The 24,259-nt window shown below is 40.1% G+C and overlaps 1 protein-coding gene across 1 annotated transcript in view; it reads left to right on the top strand.

The window, feature by feature from the left end:
• The first annotated feature begins 243 nt into the window (after positions 1-243).
• Positions 244-24,259, top strand: part of LHFPL2 (LHFPL tetraspan subfamily member 2) — a 130,052-nt gene continuing 106,036 nt past the window's right edge. The window contains exon 1 of the mRNA XM_054055484.1: positions 244-399. The gene's annotated coding sequence lies outside the window, so the exon portion shown is untranslated. The remainder of the gene's footprint in view (positions 400-24,259) is intronic.

Raw genomic sequence — 24,259 nt, forward strand, 5'->3', positions numbered from 1 at the left:
CGCGGGAGCTGGAGTTTCCCCCCCAGCTCTCCACGCAGCGCATCCTCGCGGCGGGGTCCAACGGGGCAGCCGGTTCCCCCGGCGAGGGCAGGGCAGCTGCTCACCCAGGCCGCCGGGATGGGCTCGGGCCGCTCCGACCCTCTCCCCGCGCGGTGTCTCCGCCGCAGGACACGCTCCGGGCGCCCCTGCCCGGCGGAGCGGAGACGTCACCGCGAAGGGGCCGGTCCCGGGCAGCGCGGGCGGCCGCCTCCCGTCCCTCCCCGCCCCTCCTCCGGCTGGGGGCGGCCGGGCCGGGGCTGGCCGCGATCCCGTTCCTCCGCCCTCGGTGCATGGTCGCGGCGGGAGCGGGGGAGGGCGAGCCCGGCGGGGCGCGGGCCGGCGGCGGCGGGAGCGGCGGAGGTGAGCGGGAACGGCCGGGCCGCCTTCCATTCATTGCCCGTTCGGCGGCCGCGCTGCGGCTCCCCCGGCCGGGAACCGGAGCGAGCGGCAAGGGACGGGGCTGCGGCGCCGGGGCGGCTGTGGACCCACTCGCACCTTCCCGGAGGGGCTGCCCCCTCCCCAGCCTTCTCGCCCCCATCCCTGCCTTCTCGCCCCCTCCCCGCCTTCTTCCCGCCGTCCCAGCCTCCTTGTCCCCGTCCCCGCCTTCCTGCCCCCGTCCCAGCCTCCGTGTCCCCCTGTCCCAGCCTCTCTGCCCCCCTTCCCTGCCTTCTTGCCCCTTCCCTGCCTCCTTGTCCCCCCTTCCCTGCCTTCTTGCCCCTTCCCTGCCTCCTTGCCCCCCCTTCCCTGCCTCCTTGCCCCCCGTCCCTGCTCCCCCGTCCCAGCCCCCCGTCCCCTCTGGCAGCCCCTGTGGCGCGGCTCCCGCTGGTGTCGGTGGCGGCCGCGGGAGGAGGCGGGGTGGGGAACCGCCGCGCTCCCTCCCGTTCCGTTTCTGCGGGAAGGGCCGTGGGGAGCGGGGCGGGATTGGGGGGGGGGGGAGGGCACCGTGCGGGGATCGTGGGAGCCGGCGAGGGGCTGCGGCACCTGCGTCTCCCCTGGACCCCGAGGAGCTGGGGCTGAGCGGCTCCAGAGCCCTGCTCGGTGCCGTCCCGCCCGCGGCGTGTTCCTTCTTCCCTCGGCTGTCTGCGCTCAGCTTTTGAAGCGTTCTGCTTCTTAGGGCCCTTCAGGAAAGGGCAGAAGTGCTTGGCACAAGTCAGCAGTGAAGGTTGGTTGGTAGGCGAGGCGTCGCTGCCATGCGGTAACGCGCTGCTGAGGTTGGATCCCATAATTCAGAAGTTGCGGGTGCGTTGGAGCGATGTCAAATGAAAGGAGACGGGCGGGCAGTGCTGTGCCCGGGCAAGTGCGCGCTGCCAGTCCCCGGTGGCAGAGCAGCCTGGTTGCTCCATCGCAGAGTTTACGCCGAGCCAGAAGTACACAGACGAGATGCTGCGAGCGTGCGTGTCCTGATGAAAGATGTGTTATTAGCAGTAGCTGAGAGAAATTAAAAAGCTGTAGCTGACCTCATCTGGAAGAAAATATTATATGTTAATTAAAAGGTTTGGCTTTCTTAGGGGAACATTCCTAGGCACCGTTACAAATACCTTAGTGAAAATGTCTGAGTCCTGCAGTGGGCTCCAGCCGTGCGAGCTCACACCTGCCACAAGACCTGGTGTTTACAGGGCGGTCACAGCAAACTTTGGTCACAGAAACCTTATAGAGCTGTAACTCATTGAGGCCTAGGTATGTACAGTGCACAAAGAGTGGCTTATTAGAAAGTGACCTTAGTATTCCAACTTATTCTTCAAAGTAGAACATACTATAAAAATATAATCCACATTAATTTCTGGCACTGACTTGGAAGTATTTTCACCCGGTCCACCCGCTGGTAGATGCTGGATGTAGACAGACTGACTGTCAGTCTGCTCTGTTAGGGCAGTTGTTGATGAGGGGGTTTTGTCTGAGAAAGTTTCGTGGGACGATGCCTTGATTTTCATTACAAGTGCTAGTTGCGACCACTCCAGCTTTAATCACATTGCTGCTTTCTTCACAACTTATCTCGGTCTGGGAATGGAGTGGGTTTAATCAGTATGTAGGAAATTGCCCACTTTAACTTTTTTAAGTTAATAATCAGTTTTTATTAAGCATTGTGGGAAATGCTTAGGTGATGACATACCCGTGTGTCGGGCAAGTAACAGTATCACGTCATTTTCTTTTGAGAATATAAATTACTGGGATTGGATGCAGCATTTCTGTGTAAGAACACTATAGTCATTTTTTTTCAATCTATTTAGCCTAATCTATTCCTCCATGTCTTCTAAGTTGCTCTTTATTTTGTGAGGCTGGTGAGTTTGGGTCAGGAATACTGCTGGCAAAGACTGAAAGGAAGCCAGTAATTGCTCTGCTCCTTTTTCACGTCCTAGCTTGTAGCTGTGAAAATTGCTTGTGGTGTTCTGTGATACAGTAGGACAATGACGTATTAAGTGCTATATGCTATTGCATCAGCAGAGCCCAGTTGGACTGCAAGTGACAGTATAGCTGGCACCAGGCAAGAAAGCCTGTTTTGCATACAGTGTAGACATAATTGTTAAAATAATAATCATGTGAAAAAGAAGGATTCATTATTGTTCTGAGTGTGTGAATAACGCAATTACTCATCAAAATTTGTATTTCCAGAACATTCTCCTTTGTTAGACCTTCAGTACCAGTTGGAGGGCTCTCCAGTAAAAGAAAAGTGGTGGTTGTGATGATGGGATATGTTGAACACGGCATGGCAGCTCCTAGCTAATGTAAGATTCCTGCTTATCCACTGTAGGCAGCAACCAGTTTCTAGGAATTTCGGCTTCAGCATCTTAAGTTTACAAGAGGAAAAGGAAAAAATCTCTTCATGTGGGAATAGCCCCCCACCTAAGTGGCTGGGCTTCCCTCTCGCTATGCAACAGTCCCAGAGCTGTTTGGTGAAGCTCAGAGCAAGGGTGAGGATGGCTGCTCTGCTGTCCATAACTCCTTGCTTCCCACACTCATATGTGCAATCGTGCAAAGGCTCAAGCAACACACAGCCTCTCTTGCTGGCTGACCCTTTGCACCATCCAGCCTGTGGGAAGGAGAGCAAGGAACGACTTCTGAACTGCTGATGGCTTTTGGCATTGAGAGAAAGCGTTTTGTGTCCATATTCCTTCCTTCCCTGTAAACAGGGACTTTCTGCACCATCTCATTTACTACTTTTCTCTCTGATGTTGGTGCCTCCCTTCCCCCACAACAGTTCCCATTTCTCTGCTTTCTGCCTAGGGGATAAATCATTTGGGGTGTCAGCATTTTGAACTCACTTGGGAACAAGGGCAGAGGTGGTGAGCAGCTGGAAGGTGTTACTGTTTCTCAGAGCCCTTTACTTGATGCAGAGACAATGGCTGATGTGATTATAGCTGACAAGTCTGTTAAAATGATGCCAAAGACTTTTGCTTAGATTATTTCTCCCTTCTGGGTTTTCAGCTTTCATAAAAATTGCAGAATTTTCCCAGGTTGTGGTGCCTAAAATTTTTCCTGGAAATGTGGAACTAACAGGGTGCATTCTTCCAAAATTCATTGTCTTACATACAGATGAGCTGGAATTAAGCTGAATATGGGGTCCTTGTATAGCCTGGGTAAAAAGCTGCTTTGGCTATCGCGTGTCTTTTAAAATAGCTGGGAAGGTATAGTCAGATATTCTGAAAGCTGTGTAAGCAACAGTTCTATTATTTTATTTTTAAACAGTCTTCTAATTAAAGCAAATAGTTTCAGTCATTCTCACGTTATATTATTGAAAGTAGTTAATGCATTTGAAAGTATTTTACTGCTGATCTGACATCTTAATTTTTTTTCATTGCCTTTGTTTCTTCCTATATTTAGACTTTAGGAGGTCTAACCTAAACCTCAGTTACGCATTTCAACACCAGCTAATCAGAGAATAGTCAATTTTCCTAGAAGTGTTTTCCTAGAAGATAATTTTGTGGAAGGTAATTCCAAAGAAAACAAAATCCACAAATAAAAAAATAATTAAATTATAAATTTCCTGCAAAAGCAAGCAGATGATTACAAATGTGCCCCATCTGTGTGAGTGCATCAGGAATATATCTGAAATTCTGAACTCAGGGAACACATTTAGCAGTTGGGCAATTATCTTTCTCTTTTCCATGACCAAGCATAAATAAATCACAGCAAAAGATATTTAGAGGCTGTTGTGCTGTTCACATAATCAGTAGGATCCAGTTTTTTGATTCAGTATGTGCAATAAAAAATATAAAAAAATCACCATCTGTTGCTAAAGTTTAATTTTTCCAGTTTTCCTTATCTTCTGGTCTTCATAATCATGCTATATTTCTCTGCCTGGATCTGTGTCGTGAAGTTAATGTGAGTTCTTCAAAGGAGAATGCGGAATTTTTTATAACACTGCTGTGTGAACAGAGTGCTGCAGTAATATTTGTTCCTTAAAACATTTCTTATTTGTATTTGTTTAATTGTTGTTGGTTGGGGTTTTTAGAGGGTCAAAAAACTAAACAATGAACCATGAAAATAAAATGCTTCAGAAAGAGGGAGACAAGGTCTGAAGAGTCATGTTGTAGCCAGTGAGAGAACTATAATAAATGCACCCAGGCACAGAAAGAAGCCTTACTTTAAGCTGATTTTTAGATCTTTTTATTTTCACTTTTATTCAGCTTCTAGTGCTTAGGAAGGATTAACAAAACAATATTGCTGGAACAGCTGTACAGCCTCCTTGGTCTTTGGTGTCAGTGCTCCATTTCAAATTACTTTGTCTTAATACTGCCTTATTATCTTAAAGACTGTGGAGGTGTTGTTAGATTCATGTTTTATACATAGCATCTAACATCTTACCAGTGAAAATGTCTTAGGTTTGAATTAGCTTTTAGAGTTTGCCCGTTGACCTTCATGTCTGCTAATAACTGACACTGCAGATGTTGTATGTATTTTCATGCATCCTTGATGACAATTCCCCAGTAACGGTGTTAATGCTGTCACTCTGTTTCAGATGAACAGCAGTAAGTTTTGTAGATGAAAGTGTATAATAGGCTTTAATATTACAATTTATATTTATTTTAAAGTTTGACTGTATTTTGTTGGCCTTTTCCTATTGCAAATTTCTGTTTTATCCCAAGTAGGTTCTTCTGTTACAGTGCTTTAGGAAAAATTTTGTAAGTGTACTGCTAATAGAAGTGGTCAACGTGATAATTGCAACAACTATGACCTGGACCTGGTCTGAACTGTACGTTGCATTGTTTTTTTAAAAGCCATACAGTTTTTAAACCAGCTTCATTTAAGCAGTGTGGTTTCTCAGGGGGACTGAGACTTTGAGTAGCTGTAACAGAGCTTTCTTGGTTCATCTTCCAGCATAATCCCTTAAACCTGCTTGGAAAGAGTCACCTGTGATGTGGGAGGATAAATTCAGTCTCTGTATGTGATCATCTGTTGAGATTGCAGATAGGGTGCCAGTTGGTTCCATCTGTGTTTATAGATTTTGCAATAGTATTCACCGGGAGATTATCTGAAAGCTAAATCAGTTTACATAGGTCAGTGAGTTGCAGCTTGCAAGGCTTATGTCTGGGATCATTGTAAACAGGTTTTTCAGAGTTTTCATTGAACTTTCATTTGTCAAAACCTGACCTCATCACTGAAGTGCGTGGTGGTGTTAATGCACTGGTTTTGTGTGCTGGCAAATACATTTGAGAGAAGCTTTATTTTAATAGTGATGTACTCTTGTTTTGTCTCCCAGTGTGTGTGTGTGTGTGTTCGCTATGTCCTGTGCAAACAGAAATTTTGTGGAGGGAAATCTGTAACAGCAAAAGTTTTCATATATAGGAGTGGTGGGCTTTTTTTCCCCTGAGGCATTAAGTAAGTGATATATATACAGTGGTATAAATATAGTTACCGTTGCTGCAGTAAAGTACCTGTAAAAGAGACAATGCTGCAAGTAAGAATACAAATTGAGAGACGTCTAGAGTTTTCTAAAGCAAGATTTGTATGGTATTTCACAAGAAAATTATTTGCAAAGAGAATGGCAGCATCTTTCTGCACGTCTATTTGGTACTGATGAATAGCAGGTATCGAATTATGCTTGTAGTATAAAGAGTGGTGGGTATCTCAAGCAAATACTGTAGCTCTCTCAGCCCTCTATGGAGCTCACTTATTGCACAAAATAAGGCAGTAAGTGTATGTGGTCATCATGACAATTCTAGGAGTTGCATTTCAAAACAGACACCTGATAAAACCTGACCACCATTCTGCACAGGCAAGTGTAGATAATTTAAAGTTTACAAGAAAAGTTCAGATTTAAGTTCCAGTCTAAATATGGAACATGTTCTGATATAGTTTTTACATATTGAGATTAGTTGCACATTTTAAATTCAGTCATATTTGTGGATTTGTTTTGTGCTTTTAGAAAATTGGTTTAACTTGTTCAAAATTAAGTGGTGGGCCAAATATGGCATGGTAGTGAAGTTATAGTTTTATGCTTAGTAGAAAGTTTCATGTAATGCTATGTCACTTCTCTCTGCACTGATTTTTCTCAGAACAGTGTTGCTCTGGGATGAGTTACCTTTCAAAGTTTTCTTTAAGCTACCAATAGACATAGTACCTGACACCTGGCAGACAACAGTTTCTGCAGACTGCCCATCTGAGTGCTCTGCTGAGATGCTGGATAATTTAGCAGAGGTATCCAGTTTGCAGAGATGAGCCTGAGGTCTGTGTTGTGCATACATGTTTATTCAGTCATCATTCATGATCATGACTGCATAAAATCAATGTAATTACCTACAACCAATCTTTATATCTAAGTGACCCAGACAACATTCCATGACAGCCCTGACAGCTTGAATTAGACCTTGCCTTTCTTCGCAGCCAGATTTGGAGTACAGAAGTACATAGCCTTTCTTGAGCTTGCTCAGTGCAAGAATTGTACATGTTAACATGAAAGAGTTAAAGTCCAGTCTAAAACAGAGCCTTTAGAATGTTCTTATTAATTGGTACTTGACCAGCCTATATGAGAAGAATTTACCTAGTATTTCTGTTGCGCATTTTTCTGCATTGCACAGCAGATGTGCAATCTGTTTCTTTTGGAGTACATCACAAGTGTCATACATTTCTGCATACACTGTACTCTGCATAGTATGCATGTTTCCAACATCAAGATGTCTGGGGAAGGTCACACTTCCAGCACAATTTCTCTAGCTCTTGGTAGCTAGTCTTCCTTTCTTTCTGCAGGCTTCTTGGAACTGGGCAGTGAAAGAGTCTGGATGAATAATGTGCATGAGCAGGTTGTTTGTAACCTCATTTTTCCAAGGGAGCCCTGTAATACCCATTTTTTTTTTTTTTTTAAATCACCAAGAAGAAGAGATTTCCTCAGGTCATAAAAAGACTGAACTTAAAGAGGATTTGAGAAGTCATATAGTCCATTCATCTGCCTCAGGTTAGGTTCATCCATATCTGTCATCTATGACTTGTTCTGTGGAACTCGAGAGTCTCCCTTACATCACCACGCCCATGAGAAGATTTTCTTGTCTTATTATGCAGTTCATACCTTTCCTGATACAATTTACCACCATAACTAATCATCCCGCAAGTGTCTTGGACAAAGGAAATAATTGCTTTTCTTCTTACAATGTGTTTTGTTACGTTTCTTCTTAACTATTGTAGCCTGCTATTTCTTTAAGCAACATTGTTTGACCTCACCGGTGCTATTTTTTGTATACCAGTTATTTTTGTTGCTTTTCTTTGTGTTATCTGCCATTACATTACACTTATTTTGTTCTGTTCAAGTTGAGACTGTATTCTAGTTGAGATTTTAGTGATGTTAAATAAAATGTCTTTTTTTGCATGTCTTTTTTTGAAGCATTGTCGGTTGTCTTCATGATCCACCAGATTCTCATCCAAGGATACATGTTCTAAGACATGGTTCTCATCATTTTATAGCTGGTTATTTCTGCCTAACTGTATAATCTTGCACAAGTTCTTAGTGAAGATGATGCTGTTTTTTCAGGTCATTCCTCCAGTTCGTCATTTTGAATTCTCATCTTTTCCTCCAATAAACATACTACCTTTTCTAGATTAACATTGTATGGTTATAAAATAGCTTTATCACATCATACAGATCCTGAAAATACTGAAACAAATGTTCTTTGGAAATCTTACCTAAAGAAAAGGAAGAAATTTTTAAGTATGTCTCTTTTTTCTGCTTATAATGTTCCATTGCAAGGAAGGAAATGTGGAGGAGACTGAAAATTTCAGGACAAAATCTTTTCCTTGTGGTACAAATGATTTAAATTAGCCACGTGTATTGAATAATCTGTGGAAAGAGAAAATCACCAGGCTTCTGGTAGTTCTGTGGACTGGGGAAAGCAATTTATGTGGACACTAATACTCAGAGGGAAACCTCCCTTATCCTTGAGTCTTTCTGTTGATTTACAGGTGATGTTAAATATTTTCACAAGAAACTGTTGGCCTCCATCCTTTTCTATTCTTGTAATATTAATACTAGTTCATTGTATAATCGAAACCCATTGAAACATGCACTTCCAGGGGTAGTAGCTGTAGTTTGAATAGTATGAGTTGCATGTGGAAGAGGGAAAATGGAAAGGTCAGATGATGGCAGAATTAAATGTCCATAAGAAGGCAAGTTAAATGTCTGTAAGAAGGCAAGTTAGAAAAGAATTTGTAATTGACTAAGTCAAGGGGCAGGAAGTCAGCTACAGAGAGTCTGTAGGACCAACATATTATTGGGAGAAAAAAGAGAACTTTCAGGGAAGGTAACAGCATAGTAGAAAAATTCAGAGTGTGTTTTTCTTTTCTGTTGATGGTGGAAGAAATTGATGGAGGCTTCTGCACAGGAGTTATTTTTTATGGGAGACTTATTAGAGGGTCAGTCTCAAATTGAAATGGTAGCAGGAGAGAGAAGAATTAACAGAAGTGAACAAGAACAAATTGCTGCATTTGGATTTGGTCAGAAATTACATAACTGCTAAATGTGCTGTTAATGGACGAAAATGGTAAATGCATGACAGTTTTAGTGGGATTCCAGGAAAGATTTGGGAACTACAGAGCAGCATGCTGGCCGTCTGTAATATGCAGGTGTACCAAGAAACAGACAGAGTGGACACCTGCATAAATATGAAGTAATGGGAAAGAGATAATATGATATTTTTTTTAAGGGGAAATAATGCCTCATAAATGTGGAGTCATACAGATGACGGAGATCAAGTTTTATTTTTAGGGCTTCTTAGATTTCAGAAATGCTCTTAAGGAAAGCAAGCTACCACGGGGGGAGAAGTGAAGCTTCTTACATGGATAAGAAAACAGAAAAATGAGGGTAGATGTAACAAGTTTGTGGTCACAGTGGAGGGAAGTTACCAGTGCAGATGCACATGGAACTGTTGTAGTGCCTCTACTGTTTGCTTGTTCATACATGATTCAGAGGAAAGGACTACAGAGTTTCCGTGTGCTGCTTTATTATTCAGGGTGGTAAACACCTGCAGAAATACTTCATAAGGCTAAGTAACTAGGCAATAAAATAGTATATGCAACTCAGTGCTAAAGAAAAACTGGTGAAATGTCATGGGGCAGGGACAGCAGACCTACCTTTGCTTGTTTTGTTGATGGGCTGACTTGGATATAGGAAAGACCATAGGTTTAAGGTGGTTCTGCAAGCATGTCACAGTCAAAAAGCAAACTGAGTGTTAGAAATCTGGGGGTTTATAATACTGTCTTAAAGGAAGATAGCAGAAATCCACCATTTGTGCGGATGGTGTACTCTCATTTTGAATGCTGTGTGCATTTCTGGACAAGCATGTGATCCAGGAGAGCTGGAAAAGACCCACAGAAGTGCCTCAAGGACAATCAGAGATGTGTATCACCTTCCATACAAAGAACAGTTAAGTTGACAAGGAGAAGAGACAACTGGGGATGCGATGCTCGTTTTAGAAAAACATGAGCAGCATGGTGAAGATGATAGGCGTCAGTTGTTCGTTGTCTCTCCCAGTATAAGAATTAATGAGCATGGAAATGAAACTAGCAGGTGTTGGGTTCCTAACAGCAAAAAGAGGACTTTTGTTTCACACACATATTCTAAGTTGTGTAACTTCACAAGATGTGGTGGATACTGAAAATTTATACTGCTTTAAAGGGAGACTGGGCAAAATGAATGTTAGAAAAAGTCTGTAGGGGGTTATTAAATACATAAGCATGACCTCTGGCTTTGGAAGCCTCTGAGATGCAAATTATTGGAGATGGGAGAGTATTTGGGGAAAGTATGACTAAATGCTTACACTATTCTTATCCTCTTCCCCAGACATCTACTTTTGTCTGCTCTTGGAAATGGAAGTACTGGATAGAAGATCTGACCTGGCATAATTTTGGATTTGTCTTTCTAAGTTGTAAAAACTCAAGATACATTTTTGTGTGAGTTAGCAGCTCAGAGTAATATCTGTGAATCTTGTGCTTTGTACGCTGGAAGCCGCTTATTCATTTTTCTTATAATTTAAGACAGAAGTACATTTTTAACAAAACACAAAAATTACCATGAACATTTGTCTGTCTCCTGCCAGTTGGCATCAGCTACAAATTATGTTTCATTTCAGTCATGCTAAGCTGCCAGATGAGATAATACATATTGTCTCATTCAGGGAATCTAAGCAGCTATGTCTGTAATCCTAACTTGGGTTTTCTGATTTATTTTCTCCTACGCGTCTGTGAAATTGTATTTAATATGGAAGTTTTTTGTTTCTCTGCCCTTCTCCCTTCTGTATAGATGCATTTTAACTGCTGACATGAACACAAAATATGTGAGATTCCCTTCAGAGTTAGAGAAAAGCCTGAAAGCTCTTAGATCTCTGATTCAGACAGAACAGTATAGAGGGAGGGAGATGCTGTGTTACTTATTATTCTACATACAGTGATTTACCAGCTCCATTAGAGTGTTGGTTCAATAGTACTTCTTTAGGGCATTCAAGAGCAGATAAAAATGCACAGGCATATATGATGCAAACACCTCACATAAACATACCTCGTCAGTCCAAATTTTGATATTAACCTTGTAGTAGGAGCATTTCTGCTCTGTCAGATATTGTTCATCTCTCTACAACTCTGATGATGCCAGAGTAGGTATTATCCATTCTTCTTCAGCTGGCATGTAGTTGGCATGAGTGCACCAACCTGAACTCTGGCAAACTTGACACAAATATGTTTTTGTCCACACCCGCTCTGGGGTGAATATGTATTGCCTGGTGATCATACCAGATGGTAATGTACCAGTTGGCAATCTGGCATTAATGAAGACAGAGCCATGTGTTCCACATGCATTCTTTACTTTTTTTGTCATGTATAAATATATTTAACACACTTTCACTGGGTTTTCCAAAGTGGCTGTGAGGGTTCAATTAACAGTGCCTTTCACTCCAGACTGTATCCGCAGGTTTCTTCATGTTTTGCCACCTAAATGTTTCCTCAATTCTTGTAATACCCAATACAAAAAAAAATATCCTCCTCTTCTTTGTGTTCTGAGGCATGGGAGAAAGTAATGTTGCTTGGGGTTAGAAAGCCTCTGTAGTGATTATACGGCTGTAGTGGGCTTTTTTTTTACCAGATATTGGACCACTCTGTATAACCAGCGGTTGAGTTCCCAGGTTACTCTGTGCTCCTGCAGTGGAGGCGGGATTGAAGAGGCAAGGATTATGCAGATATTGGGAAGTTCCTTCTTGAGCCTTTGCAGTCTATGCTTCTGCTGCTGAAGTAGAAAACTTCAGCGTATTGAAACTCTACAACCAAAGTGGGCTTTATTGAAGTGTGCGGCTTTGGAGGTGGGGAAGTAAAGGCAACATCTGGGTTTGTGTAGGTGAAACTGTTGAAGTTTGTTGTAAATAACTGTGAGTGCTGTTTTATTATTGTTGGGATGTTTATACACAGTAGCTACTTTGATCTCTGCACACTGAGTGAACATTAATTAATATTACTACAGCAGAGTTGTTTTGTGACTACTTTAAGAATAGACTATAGGAAAACCCAGAAGTATTCTCATGTTCAAATATCATCTCATACCTGTAAATATTTGAACTGATGATGTATTTGCCTATAGCAAATACGATTCTCTTCTCTGAAGATTTATTAAAGCTGCGCCAAATGCAATTAGGCATAGTCAAGAGCATCACAGCTGGGTATTTCAGAACTGATAAAGGAAGGTAATTTTTCTGTTGAGACAGGAAAGTTGTCCAGCTCTTCTGTTGGACTAAAACACCTCTACTGTATGTACAGGGGAAGGTTTGTCCGTTTATACTGAAAAGTATATCAGGTAACATAAAGCTACTGTTTAGATATCTAAGAGTCCGTCTTTTAGCTGAAGAATAGTGCAAGGGTCTTTGCCAGAGAATCAGGGAATACATCTGAGGAGCTTATATTTCAGATACAATCTGTGAAACAGTTCAGAGACTTGCTTCTTAATGTTTTTTTTTCTCCATTTAGCGTTTTTCTATTAAGCTATACTGAAAAAAGAAAGAAAAGGACAATAGCCTTGTGTCTAGCAGTCAATATATTGATCATGACCTCAAACACAGAAGAATCACTATTATAGATACTAAGTTTTTATGTAACCAGACCATACTTTTTAGGAAAAAACTGTTAAACACTCTTTATGGAGATTAGATTATGGAAAGGAGATCATTAATTAAATGTTAATCCAAAGAAGCCTTTACTACCATCCTTTCCTGCTGCAATTGTAATGATTAAACTTTGAGCGTAGTAGTAATAATAACAATAATAGTAAGACATTTGTTAAAGTTGTCAGACAGTATTTTATTTTTCATTCTGTATTGTACAATTCCTAAAGATGTCAGAAATTGTCTCAAATGCACAAGGGGTTCTAATGCCATAAACAATAATGCAATAACCAATTGACAAATCTTCCATTTGAAGTTTTTCATTCTGAATCCTTATCCATGGCTATAGAGTTCTTTGCCAAGGGACAGTCTACATTTGCAGGCATTGATGTTTATTTCTTCAGTTTCATTCATGCTCGCTTGTGACTAAATAGAATATATTGTTTTTTTAAGTAGTTTTTTTTTTTTCCAACAAAGATGAAGAGCTCAGATTTGCATCAAACAAGCTGCATAATTTGGAAAACAAATGTATCTCTTTCCAGTATGCATTCCTGTACTGGAAACACTGAACAAAGACAAAGACCGGTCATAATCAATGCTGTTGTTTCTGACTTGTGGTTTTCTATGACTGGTAATGTGAAAGGTTATTTGTAAGCATTGATTAATTAAAATCCAGTGCCTCAGACCTCTGTCTGTCAGTCTGGGCTGAGGCATCATTCATCGGCTGAGGGAGCAATAGATGTGTAGCCATTTTTGCAAACACTTGTATTAAGATTTCACATTATCTCTGAAATTCTCAGACATTATGGCCCATTTCGGGAAGATGTTGGTCTGATAAATGAAGAATGGGCAATTACAGTCCCATTGAGTGGTAGGGCAAAGCAGCTTGCAGTCTAGGGGGAAATGAAATTAGCCATAACTTTTTTTTTTTTGTGTGTGGGCTGACTTAGACTATTATGTGCCCCTCCTCAGTCAAGTTCTCAAAAATATAAAGCTTATTTCCTTTTTTAGAAAGCAGCGTTTTTGTTTATAATGTTAGTTTCCCATAGTTTCCTGCAAAGCCTCTGAAGCTCAAAACATCATTATGTATCTCCTTATTCAGAGAGGAAGCAGGTATGGTTAAGTGTTGGGTTTTTTTTTGCTAAAGGAACTGTAGTTGATAAGAATAGCTAGAAACATTGTGTGAAATAGTAACAAATAAGCACTGGTTTCTTATTCATTGACCTCTTGAAGAGAAAGTATAGAAAGAAATCACAGAATGACCTGAATTGGAAGGGACTCACAAGGGTCATCTACTCCAACTTCTATCTCTGCATAGGACAACCCCAATATTCACACCGTGTGTCTGAGGGCATTGTCCAAACACCTCTTGAATATTGTCAGGCTTGGTGCCATGACTGCTTCCCTGGGGAACCTGTTCTAGTGCTCCACCACCCTCTGAGTGAAGAACTTAATATTCAACCTAAACCTCCCCTGGCACACCTTCCTGTCATTCTTGCATGCAGGGCGTTGTTCCCATAAAGAAAGGAGTGGGCAGAAGGTCTAAGTGATGGTGCAAGGGTGGGTGCAAGGGCTCAACAGATGGACTCTAGAATCTGGGCTCCTCTTGGAAAAACCCACACATCTCTCATTTCTCCCCAACAGCTTTCAGTGAGTTTCCTTGCTCAGAGCAAGGAGTGCTCTGTTGTCTTTGGATCCCCACAGGCATCTTGATTTTGCTTCTGAGAAGCAAACAGAGTACCTCTTAATCTGTGTTTATCTCATTACCAGATGATAGAAATTGTCTGCTGCTCTTGCAGTAAAACTAGTATCCTGTTTAAAAAATAATAAATATGCCCACCTACCATTTCTGTCTGCTGTTCATAACTTCCAACTTCCTAATATGTCTTTGCTGTACACTACTGTTCTGTTTTTGCGTAAAACTCTAAACTGTTTTACCTTGCATAAGTTATATGTCCTAGTAGCTCTGGATTTAACTAGCTCAAATTAAGTGTTTCTTATATTTAAAAATGTACATTGCTGTTACTCCATTAGTGGTTGAGTAATGTAGTAATAGTCTTTTGTTTATGAACAAGAGAGGAATGAAAATTGCTTCTCAGCATTGCCCATAGTCAGTAGAGGCTGATCGACGTTTTAAGCTTTGAATCTTTATTTTTCCACGCATGCTTTATTTTAGGTTTTGTGTGTGTGTATGAATCTTCATTTAACTGAGATAAATATTTGAAGGGGAAAATTACTGTATATGGCTATAGTCAGCCTAAACCTGTATACACAGCACAGGCTTGATCTTTTTTCTATGAAGTTTTCATACTCTTAAAGTGTAATAAATGATTCTCTTGTTGGTCGCTGTGCCTGGATTATGGCTCTGGCGAAAGCCAAGCTTTTGAGTGGCTCCTATTTAATCTATTTTGTTTTGAAGACAGGATACGTTTGATTTTTGAGATGGGCAGACATTCTTGACTTGTCAGCCAGCTGGAAAAGAGGCAACCATTGAATGAAAAATTTCATATTCCTTCTCCTGTAATTTAACATGACCAGGAAGTAGTTGGTTTTCCCTTTCCTTTTGCATGGAAATTTGTAAACTTCTAGGCTGGCACACAGTGATCCGTTCCCCTTTTCTGTGGTTGCTGACTGTGGGTTAGAGAGCTCTACATTTCTGAAAGCTTTTACATCTTGAAATTTAAAAAAATAAATTAAGTGGTCAAGGGAAGACTGTCGTGTTGGAATTACTTGGTGTTGCAAGCCATTGTGGAGGCTTGTAGCTGTTTCTGCATCCTCGCATGCCACTGGGATAGTCAGTCTGGCTATGGTAATAGTTCTTGAGGTGCTTATGACCGTTTGGTGAATGTTTGTCTCTGCTTTTCTAGCCATATGTAAGTGATCTGAGTATTGCCCTGAGTGAGTTAGTTCATCATTACTGTATGTGACTTTCTGGAGGGAGTGTGTGGTCCAAGAGACCTCACAGATTTCCTGGACATGGCCCACACTGTAGTTGCATCTGTTGTTTATTATATCCTTTCAGAAACAGAAGATAAACTAGTTTCCCTAATGGTTCTGGGTTTTTTTTTTTTCATATGTTTAAGTGAGTTTCTGCATTTAGAGGGAAGTTATCTTGGCTCCGTTTCACTTATTTGTCTGTTTACTACTGGAAGATTTACCACGTACACATTAGTTTGCTCCCGCACAAGGTAGGTAGCTATTAAAATATGTGAACACTTAAATTTTGGAACACATGCACTGTCTGGAAAGTATTCTAAAAGCAAATGACTACGTTTCAGTTGGTTTTGGTTTTTTTTTTTTAAATTTAATATTTATAATACTGTGATTGCTTGTTACATAGTTAATTTTTGAAACGTTAACTTTTGAGTCTGTTATACACACAGAATCCTAATTTTGTTTGATTGGACAGGTGAAAAAATTGTTATTTGACCATAATTAACACAATTTCATAAATAATTTTTTAGAAGTCACAGTTTACTCTGGTGCAGAACTAACAGATAATTTCTCAGGACAGGACTCTGTTAAGAAAACATGGGCAGAAACAGACGTCTTGCTGTCATCCCTAGTTCGGCATCAAACCTCCCAAATTAAATACCAACAGGAAAAAGACTATATTGAGTTTTATCTTGAAAAATGTTATTTAATACTGTGTAGCTATGCAAACTAAAAAGCAAATGGATCTGAGCAACCTAAGACCTGTTAACGTTTAAAGAACTGGGAAGTACATAAGATGAGAATTTGAGATAGTAGTGAAAAAAAGATCAGTTCCAGTTGCATGCGAAATATTGCATAGATCAAGAAATGGTGGAATGAAGAAATGTTTCTTGCCTGTTTTATAACACACCTCTCTGTCCTGGGTTATGTTTACAGTTGTTCGAATTGCAGGCAGTTTAAAGTACCTCTTATGAAAAGATGTTGACAGAATCAAAGAAATCAAGAAGAAGGTGTCAAAAGCATCAGAGGGTTGGTGAGATGATTTATGAGGAAAACAAAACTATTTTTAATAGCTTTGTTAAATAGTGGTGAAATGAGGCCAAATAAGCAAGGTAATAATGGGATGAAATAAAGAAAATGTGGCCTGTGTGTCAGTCTTACTTTGTGTATTGAAATAATTTTCTCTGGAACTGTTTCCCATCAAATACCAAAAATTGCATTAGTCAGATATGATAAAATTGAATAGGATGCTTCGTTCAGAAAGTAATGCTGTAAGGGTCAGTCTTGCATTGACCTAAACTGAGCAGACTGTCTGTTCCCTGCCTTCAATTCCTAGGAACAGCTTGTGGGTGTTTTTTTTATTTTGTTTTTTAAATGAACTTTAGCTTCATTAGAGTTAAAGTTCACTAGTTCTTGAATTTCAGTTAGAAATTGTGGTGGAAATTGTATTTAGTCCTTAATATACAGAACCTGGAGGATCACCACAATACTTAGATAGATAGGTTTGTAGTTAACCCTTCCACTCTCTTGAAAATGTTTCTATTTTGTGCATTTAAACCAGCATGTGGTTGTGCCTGTCATTCTCATCTCCTCCTTTTCTTGAGGCCCGTCAGTCTTAGGCAGAGAGAGGGCCTTGAGCTGGATGAATTGCAAACTGTATCCTGCCTCTGTCTCACCCAAAAGGAGTCCACAGTCTCACCAGGCAGCAGGACTAAGTACTTGTCCACTGTGGATGTGTGGCCATGTGACCAGAGGACACAGTGTACCTCTTATGTTAACTGGGATTTATATGTTTTGATTGTATGGCTACATATGCATATAGTTGTTTACCACAAGAAAAGCTGTATGTCTTGTAGTAACCACTGTGCTTCATTGAACATGCAGCAGGCATAGCCATGCAATTCTTTTTGCTTAAAGCAAGCTCATTGGAAATCACTGTTATCTTAAAAACATAGACAAATGCTGGAAACTTATATTTTGGATAGGGATGGTAGAGCTGGTAGAAAAGCCTCCAGTCTTTTCATGTGCAGTGTTGTGAAGAGGTGGTTTGTAAAACCTTTCATTGGAAGCTTTTAAATATAACCAACAGACAATGAATGACGTCAAAACAGGGAGATATGACCTCTGCTTTAAAAAATGGGGAAATCTCAATGCAGGTTATTATAAACAGGAGGAACGGGTGAGCTATTTCCATTCCCTTTCCAACATTTCACAACTAATTCCCTTCTATGAATTAATAAGTCCCACTCGCAATGTACTTTTCAGATAACTCAGGGACCAACTGCATCTGAGTCATACATTCTGTTGTTTCCTGAAGAGGTGGGATGCGGCACATTGCCAGGAAGTGTGGTTTATTAAATTAATTATCTATGGTAAATGCAAATTTTGAAGTTGTGAGGCACTTGCATACTTCACAGTTTTAGACAGCTGTATTCTGGCATGACTGCTGTTGGAAAAGTGCTTCTAAGAAACCTCGGTATTCTGAAACAGAACAGAGAGATATTGTTGTGTGATGCACTGTATCAGCTGGTCTTTCATTTATACCTATGGATTTTTTAAAACGTAATTATATAAAACAATTCTGGTAAATTTGTAAAACACTTGATTTGTTTTACTCTAACGCAGACTCCAATGCTATCTTCATTTTCCTCCTGTGAAGAGTTGAAAGTGCAAAATTAGACTTGAAACTGGAGATTCCCTTGGTTTGACAGAAACAGTGCAGCAGATATTTGAGCTATCTTGGCTCGTTGGTGTTTGTTAGTTTCTAGATAAAATGTCAAGTGTTGATTTTTGTATTGAAAACATGCCTGTTAAAGGGAGCCTCTCTTCTTTCAACTGGTATTAACATGCTTGCTTTGAAGGAGTGGATGTTCACTTTAGTACCTTGTCTTATTTTACCTCCTGCCCCTGCCTGTTCCTTAGAGCCTGTACTTATTTTACCTTTAGTCAATTGATAAAGCTTATGTTAAGCATTTGAGAAAGAAATTATAATAATAAAAGGAGATAATAATGCAGATAATAAGTGCGGATAATAATGAAAGCAGGTATATGTTATGTAGGAGATCTGTTACTGTTACCAAGGGAGCACAACACTGACCTATGTGCACACTAATGTATTTCCCTTGCACTCTTTATGTATGTGGTGTACATTCAGGTACTCTGAGTGTATGGTGCCATTTTGTGGCAATTTTGGTTAGGTTTTCACATCTAGATTTCATTATTCTCCCCTACCTGATGGAGAACTCCTGAAATTTTGTTTTTTTCAATCCTGAAATACAAATTTGCATTTAGGAACGTGATCAGTGAGCAAGAAATTGTCATCCTTACATTAGTACTACTTCTTGTGAATACATCACAATGTTGTTATCTTTACTTTCATTGTTGGTCTGACTGTCACAGAAGAAGACAGTTCTGGACTGTGTGTCAGCAGGTTTGGTGAGGGGATCCACTAGAGGGTGGTGCTCATGTGGTACCAAATGAACAATGCTTTAAAGCCTTCAAACATGTTATGGCCGCTTCCATACTGAAGCTGAAAGTCATGTTGAGTATGTTGTATCAGCTTTTAGTCTCAGAATGGCCAAGAGGAAAGCTAATACTCATCTTTTGTCTGTTGCTTTAAATCGTTTTCACAGAGCTTTCGAATTTAGAGGGTTGTGAAGGAAACTGCTAGATTCAGCTTGTGGAGTGTTTGATTTTGCTCAGAAGTTGAAGCTGATTGTACTACCCTAGCTGAGGTCAGGTTTTCTGAGTGCTTGGTGAACAGGAATTTTCCTCTGTGAAACTGTATTGGAAAAGAAATTTCTGATCACTAACAGAAACCTAATTCTGTTTATTTGTTTGTGTATCTGGTTAGTTAGTTTTTACAGCATTGAAAACACCAATTCCAATTCCTAAAACACAGTAAGCCTAGGTAATATTTACACCATAAATTGTCTATGATAAACTTTCAGGTGCTTTCAGGAGAACTGTAGTTGTTAGAGTGACAGGACACGGTTTTGTTTTGGGGTCTTAAAAAACAAACAAACAAAAAAGAAACCAGAGTATGTTAAATAATGCTGTGAGCGTTGTATGAGCCTCTTTTTCTTTTCTGGAGTGATTACTGATTAATATTGTCTGGAGCTTTTCTTTTTAAGGCCATTATGTAATACTGAGTTAATGTTGAGAGTTCAAGGTCTTTTTACAGTTGTTTCAGAGTCTGACTGGCATTTAAGAGATGTAATCTTCCTTTATAAAACTCTGCTTACTAACTTCATGGGAATATTGCCACATCAGTTGTAACGGGAACTGATGCTGGAAATTTTAATAACTAGAAACAGCTATAGACAGCCTTTAGCTTTATATTTATACCTTAGGTTTACTCAGATTTGTTGGTCTAAAATGAAACAAAATTACTTCGTCTTAGAAGTGTTCAGAGGCAGACTACCCCTTTGGCAGTGAGAGTGTTGCAGTGGCAGTAGGGATCTGAAGTAGGTTTATAGGGTTATTACCCAAGGTAAGAGGAAATTAGTGGAAATGTATGGTTTCCACCCATCAAGATTAGACATGAGATATATATATACTTACGATCACGTAGATGAGAAGCAATTGTTTCTGCATGTGCAGAAATGCAAAATGTAAGTTGGAAAGTTAATTAAAAACCCCTGTGCAGCATTGCTGATATAGTCTGTTAACGCCGTTTTTCAGCAGCAATTGGTGCATGCCCATTTTCAGTTGTTATAAAATTGTAGAGGAACTTTTGAGCATTTTCTTTGTCAATTATCTTGAGAGCAATTGCCAGAGGGCCTCAGGGTTCTAGTTTGGTCTCCAGCTGCTGAATGCAACTGTATGTGGATTTCTAATTTTAAGAGATTCTCAGAGTAGTTCTTTGCCCACCACTACATGCAACTCAGAATGCTTCCCAGTACCATGCATTAAACACTAGATTTCTGCTCGTTTCTAGGATAGACATATATCTGTGTTAGGTTCCAAATATACGAAAATAACATTTTGGTTTTCACACTTACTCTTTGTGTTTTCATTTATTAGCGTTGGAGAATAATCAGTGTTCTCTAAACTTAGTCTGGTCCTTTTTCACCTCACAGGTGACTTCAATCTTTGGACAATGTAGAGAAGCCATCTACAAATCTTATTAAGAAGCCAAGACTCTGCCCCACAGTGTGATTGTCCTGATCACTATGCTCAGGGCTGCTGAATTTATTCTATGAAGAGCAAATCAAACTGCAATGTTATTGTTAATGCATTGCTCAAAAGGAATGGTATAGCTGTAACTGAGAGTGCAAAACCAGTAAGGATTTTATCAGCTAGTGGTGTTCAGTATTTGGAAGAGACACTGTAGCAGTTTTCACATGTTTATAACAAAACAGATTCCAGTCCAATAACACCATCCATCAAACAGCATCCTTTAAAACCGTGAGGCTAAAGAAAGTGCATCCAGAATATTCAGAAAAGCTGAGCAGTGAGTTCTCTGCTCTGGTAGTGCTATTTATTATATATCCCCATCCTCATAATGTCTCCCTCCAGTTTATTTTATGGTTTTTTTTTTTTCTTCAATTCTGGTGAAGTTTCAGAGACTAGAATATATGACACAAATGTTTTGTCTCTAGTTTATTAGATTATTCCTGATGACTTAATGTTGTACAGTGTAGACTTGTGGTCTGTGTCTGGGTTTGTTATGGGTGCAGGGAAGGAAATGTTAGGAAGACAGCTGGGTGTACAGATGGGTGAGTGGACTGTGCCGTCAGCCCTGAATAGTTGGATTGCTGTTGCTGCATAAAGAAAATAAGAGCAGATTGATGGTGGTGGACAGTGGTACACAAGAAACGGTCACTTGCTCTCATTGCCAACAGCTTCAGCCTGATGCTCTGCTTCAGGTTGTGGTGGGCAGCAATATTTTGCTTCTTAAGCAGTAGGTGCTAGCTGAAAACTGCATTCTGCATCCACCAGGGAAAAAGTACTGGGTGGGCTGGCTGGAAATTCTGGAAAAGCCAAACTTTAGGGTAGGACATTGTGCCATCTATCATGAAATTGGATTATTAGGAGCTAGAAGAATTATATAAAACTAATACCAACTAGTATGGGTTTGAGGAGAATTCATCTGATAAAATTAACTTGATAATATTTTTATGTGAAGTGACAAGTTCAGTTGATGGATAAAGATGGCTTATGTCAAGTATTTAACCTTTCAACACCCATATTTCAGGTCATGAAATAGAACAAGGCAAAATCAAAGCATCCACTTTGCCTTGGCTAAATGACAGGTGCCTAGTGTCACTGTAAACATGGAGTTGTCATTGTGAAGCTGTATTTGGAGATAAAGTGCTGGCTCTTCACTGATCTTTTTATTGGTAACATAAAACAAAAATCACATTACCCCTGCCAACCTCTGTAGAGTCACAAAACCAGAGCTCGCAAGGCCTGGAGGGACCCCTGTGGTCAGGCAACACTTCCTGAGCAATGGAGGAATTAGGACATTTCTGAATTAATTCTCGTTTGAGCATTCTATGCAAATTTAAAAATCAGAAGTGATTCACACCAATGACATACTGCAATTAGTGGGATGGCAAATAGCAAAGACAATGATGTGAATAGGTTGGTATGCCAAGTGTGGTTAATCCAATTCTGAAGTCAAAGTCATCCTGATAGGAAACATAAGTAACTATCATGAGCATGTCCAGTGTGAAATGTGGCAACTCTGAATAGAGAGTTGCAGCAGATAGCCAGCTCAACATGACCTCTTACTATAGCAGTAGGCCTGGAAAGGACTAGTGCGATTCCTGGGTATTAAATATGAGATGCTCTGCCTTGGAGTTGAGGTTATACTATGTAGTTGGCACTGGTACAACTGCTACTGGAATACCCTGCTAATATCCTCGAGTCATGGATGATGTTGACTTTCGCCAGAGAAGAGCCAGAGAAATGTATAGTGGACTGGGAAATATGCCCTGTAGTGTATTTGTTTGGTTTAGGGTGTCAGTAAGAAAGTTATGGGCAATTCTAGAATCCAGATTACACTTATTTCCTCATGAAAAATAAACTGTAATTCATCATGGAATTATTTCAGGGAGGTCATATGGCTTGAGTTACATAGCGGTCCTCCCTTTCTAGTTCTATAAAGTATGAATCTATTTCATTTTGCTGGTCAGACGATTGGTTATATTTCTAGCTATGTCTATTTGTACAGGGGCTGTCTGACAAAACCATATTTTTTATCTGTCAGATTCTGGGCTAAATTGTGTGCCATACAGTACTCATGAACGTTGAGGTCCTTTGAGGTGTTGCACTTTGAGGACTCTAGAAAAATTTCTGCCTGAAAAAAAAAGTTAGCAGTGGTTAAAATTGTCTGAGCTGAAGCACTGCTTTCACGTCAGTTGGGATAACCAGTGCACCTCTGGGTGCGCTTTCTATCCCGATGAGCTTGTTTGGTGTAGTCTCTCTTGCAGTGCAGTCATCTACACTGGTGCAGTATTGCCACGTTTAGCTGGCCTCTAGTGCTTATCTTGGCAGCAACCTGTGGCCTAGAGTTTTTCCACTCTCTCAAGATTGAATGCTTTTTTGGAGACTTCTCTTGTATGAAACAGTAAATCCTTGAAGACCTGAATGTAATTGAGAGTGTTTGTAAATCTAAATACATTACTCTTCAATAATAAACCATGACAGTTGGGTGACTGCTTTACAGCACAACACAAACATGTGTATTTGATTTCTTCAAAAAAAAAGCATCTTCCCAGCTGCAGTACATGACTCCTTAAGGCCAGAAGGAAAGATAACTTTTTTGGAGCTTTTGTCGTTGTCATTTTGTTATATGTCTGTTATAGGTGCTGGCTTTGGCATAATCTCATTAGGTGAGCACTTGCCATATTATTAAGGTTATATTTGATTTTTAAGTCTTTTCTTTCCAGCATGACTTCTGCTGTTTCACAAAAAACCATCCTCAAAACAAAAGAAAAAAAACACCTAACCCAAAAAAGCAGTTAAAATTCTTGTAGTTTTTGCCCTTACCTGCCAAATTGAATTTGTCTGAGATCTCTTGTGGTGTAATCAAATAAAACCAGAGCTTGATTTGATGTAGTACTTTGAAGAAAGTCCTGCCTACTGAGTTATACTGTGAAGTAAAGCCTTCATAACATATTGATTTAAATATGAGCTTCTAAAGACACATCAGGTTACTTAGCTTAAAAAAATAGATAGTACAGTGCTTTATTACTGATATAACCAATTTCAGATGTTAAAAAAAAAAATGAAAAACATACCGGAGCAATGCAGGCCTACCATTATTTTGCAAAACCAATAGTTTGAAAATACAGTAAAAATACAAAATATGGTAAAAATGCCAGAAACATCAAGCAAGCTCTGTTTTTCATGTTATGATTTCCCAGTCTGAGTGTGCAATGACTTTCATCTAGTAAGAAAAGGAATGAATAGACAGTGGTTTCTAGCAATTAACTGATCTGTCTGCAGGATGATAATTAAAATGAGTCATACATGTAAAAAGAAACTGAATCTTTCTCTCCCTTGTCTCGTTTTTCTTCTATAAATTTGTTTTCAGAATGGCTTGCTTTAAATTTTTGCCAGAAATTGATATGCCGGTATATTAAGTCATAAAAGTGCTGGGTACAATTTCAAAGCAGTTCTGTGTACCAACCCCATGTAAAGCTGAAAAATTCAGCACTTGATTCTCATTGCCTGAGCTTAAAGCCTGCAATGTTTGTAGAGTCAGTAGAGAG

Source organism: Cuculus canorus, chromosome Z, assembly GCF_017976375.1.
Source record: "Cuculus canorus isolate bCucCan1 chromosome Z, bCucCan1.pri, whole genome shotgun sequence".
In the NCBI taxonomy this organism is placed as follows: Eukaryota; Metazoa; Chordata; class Aves; order Cuculiformes; family Cuculidae; genus Cuculus; species Cuculus canorus.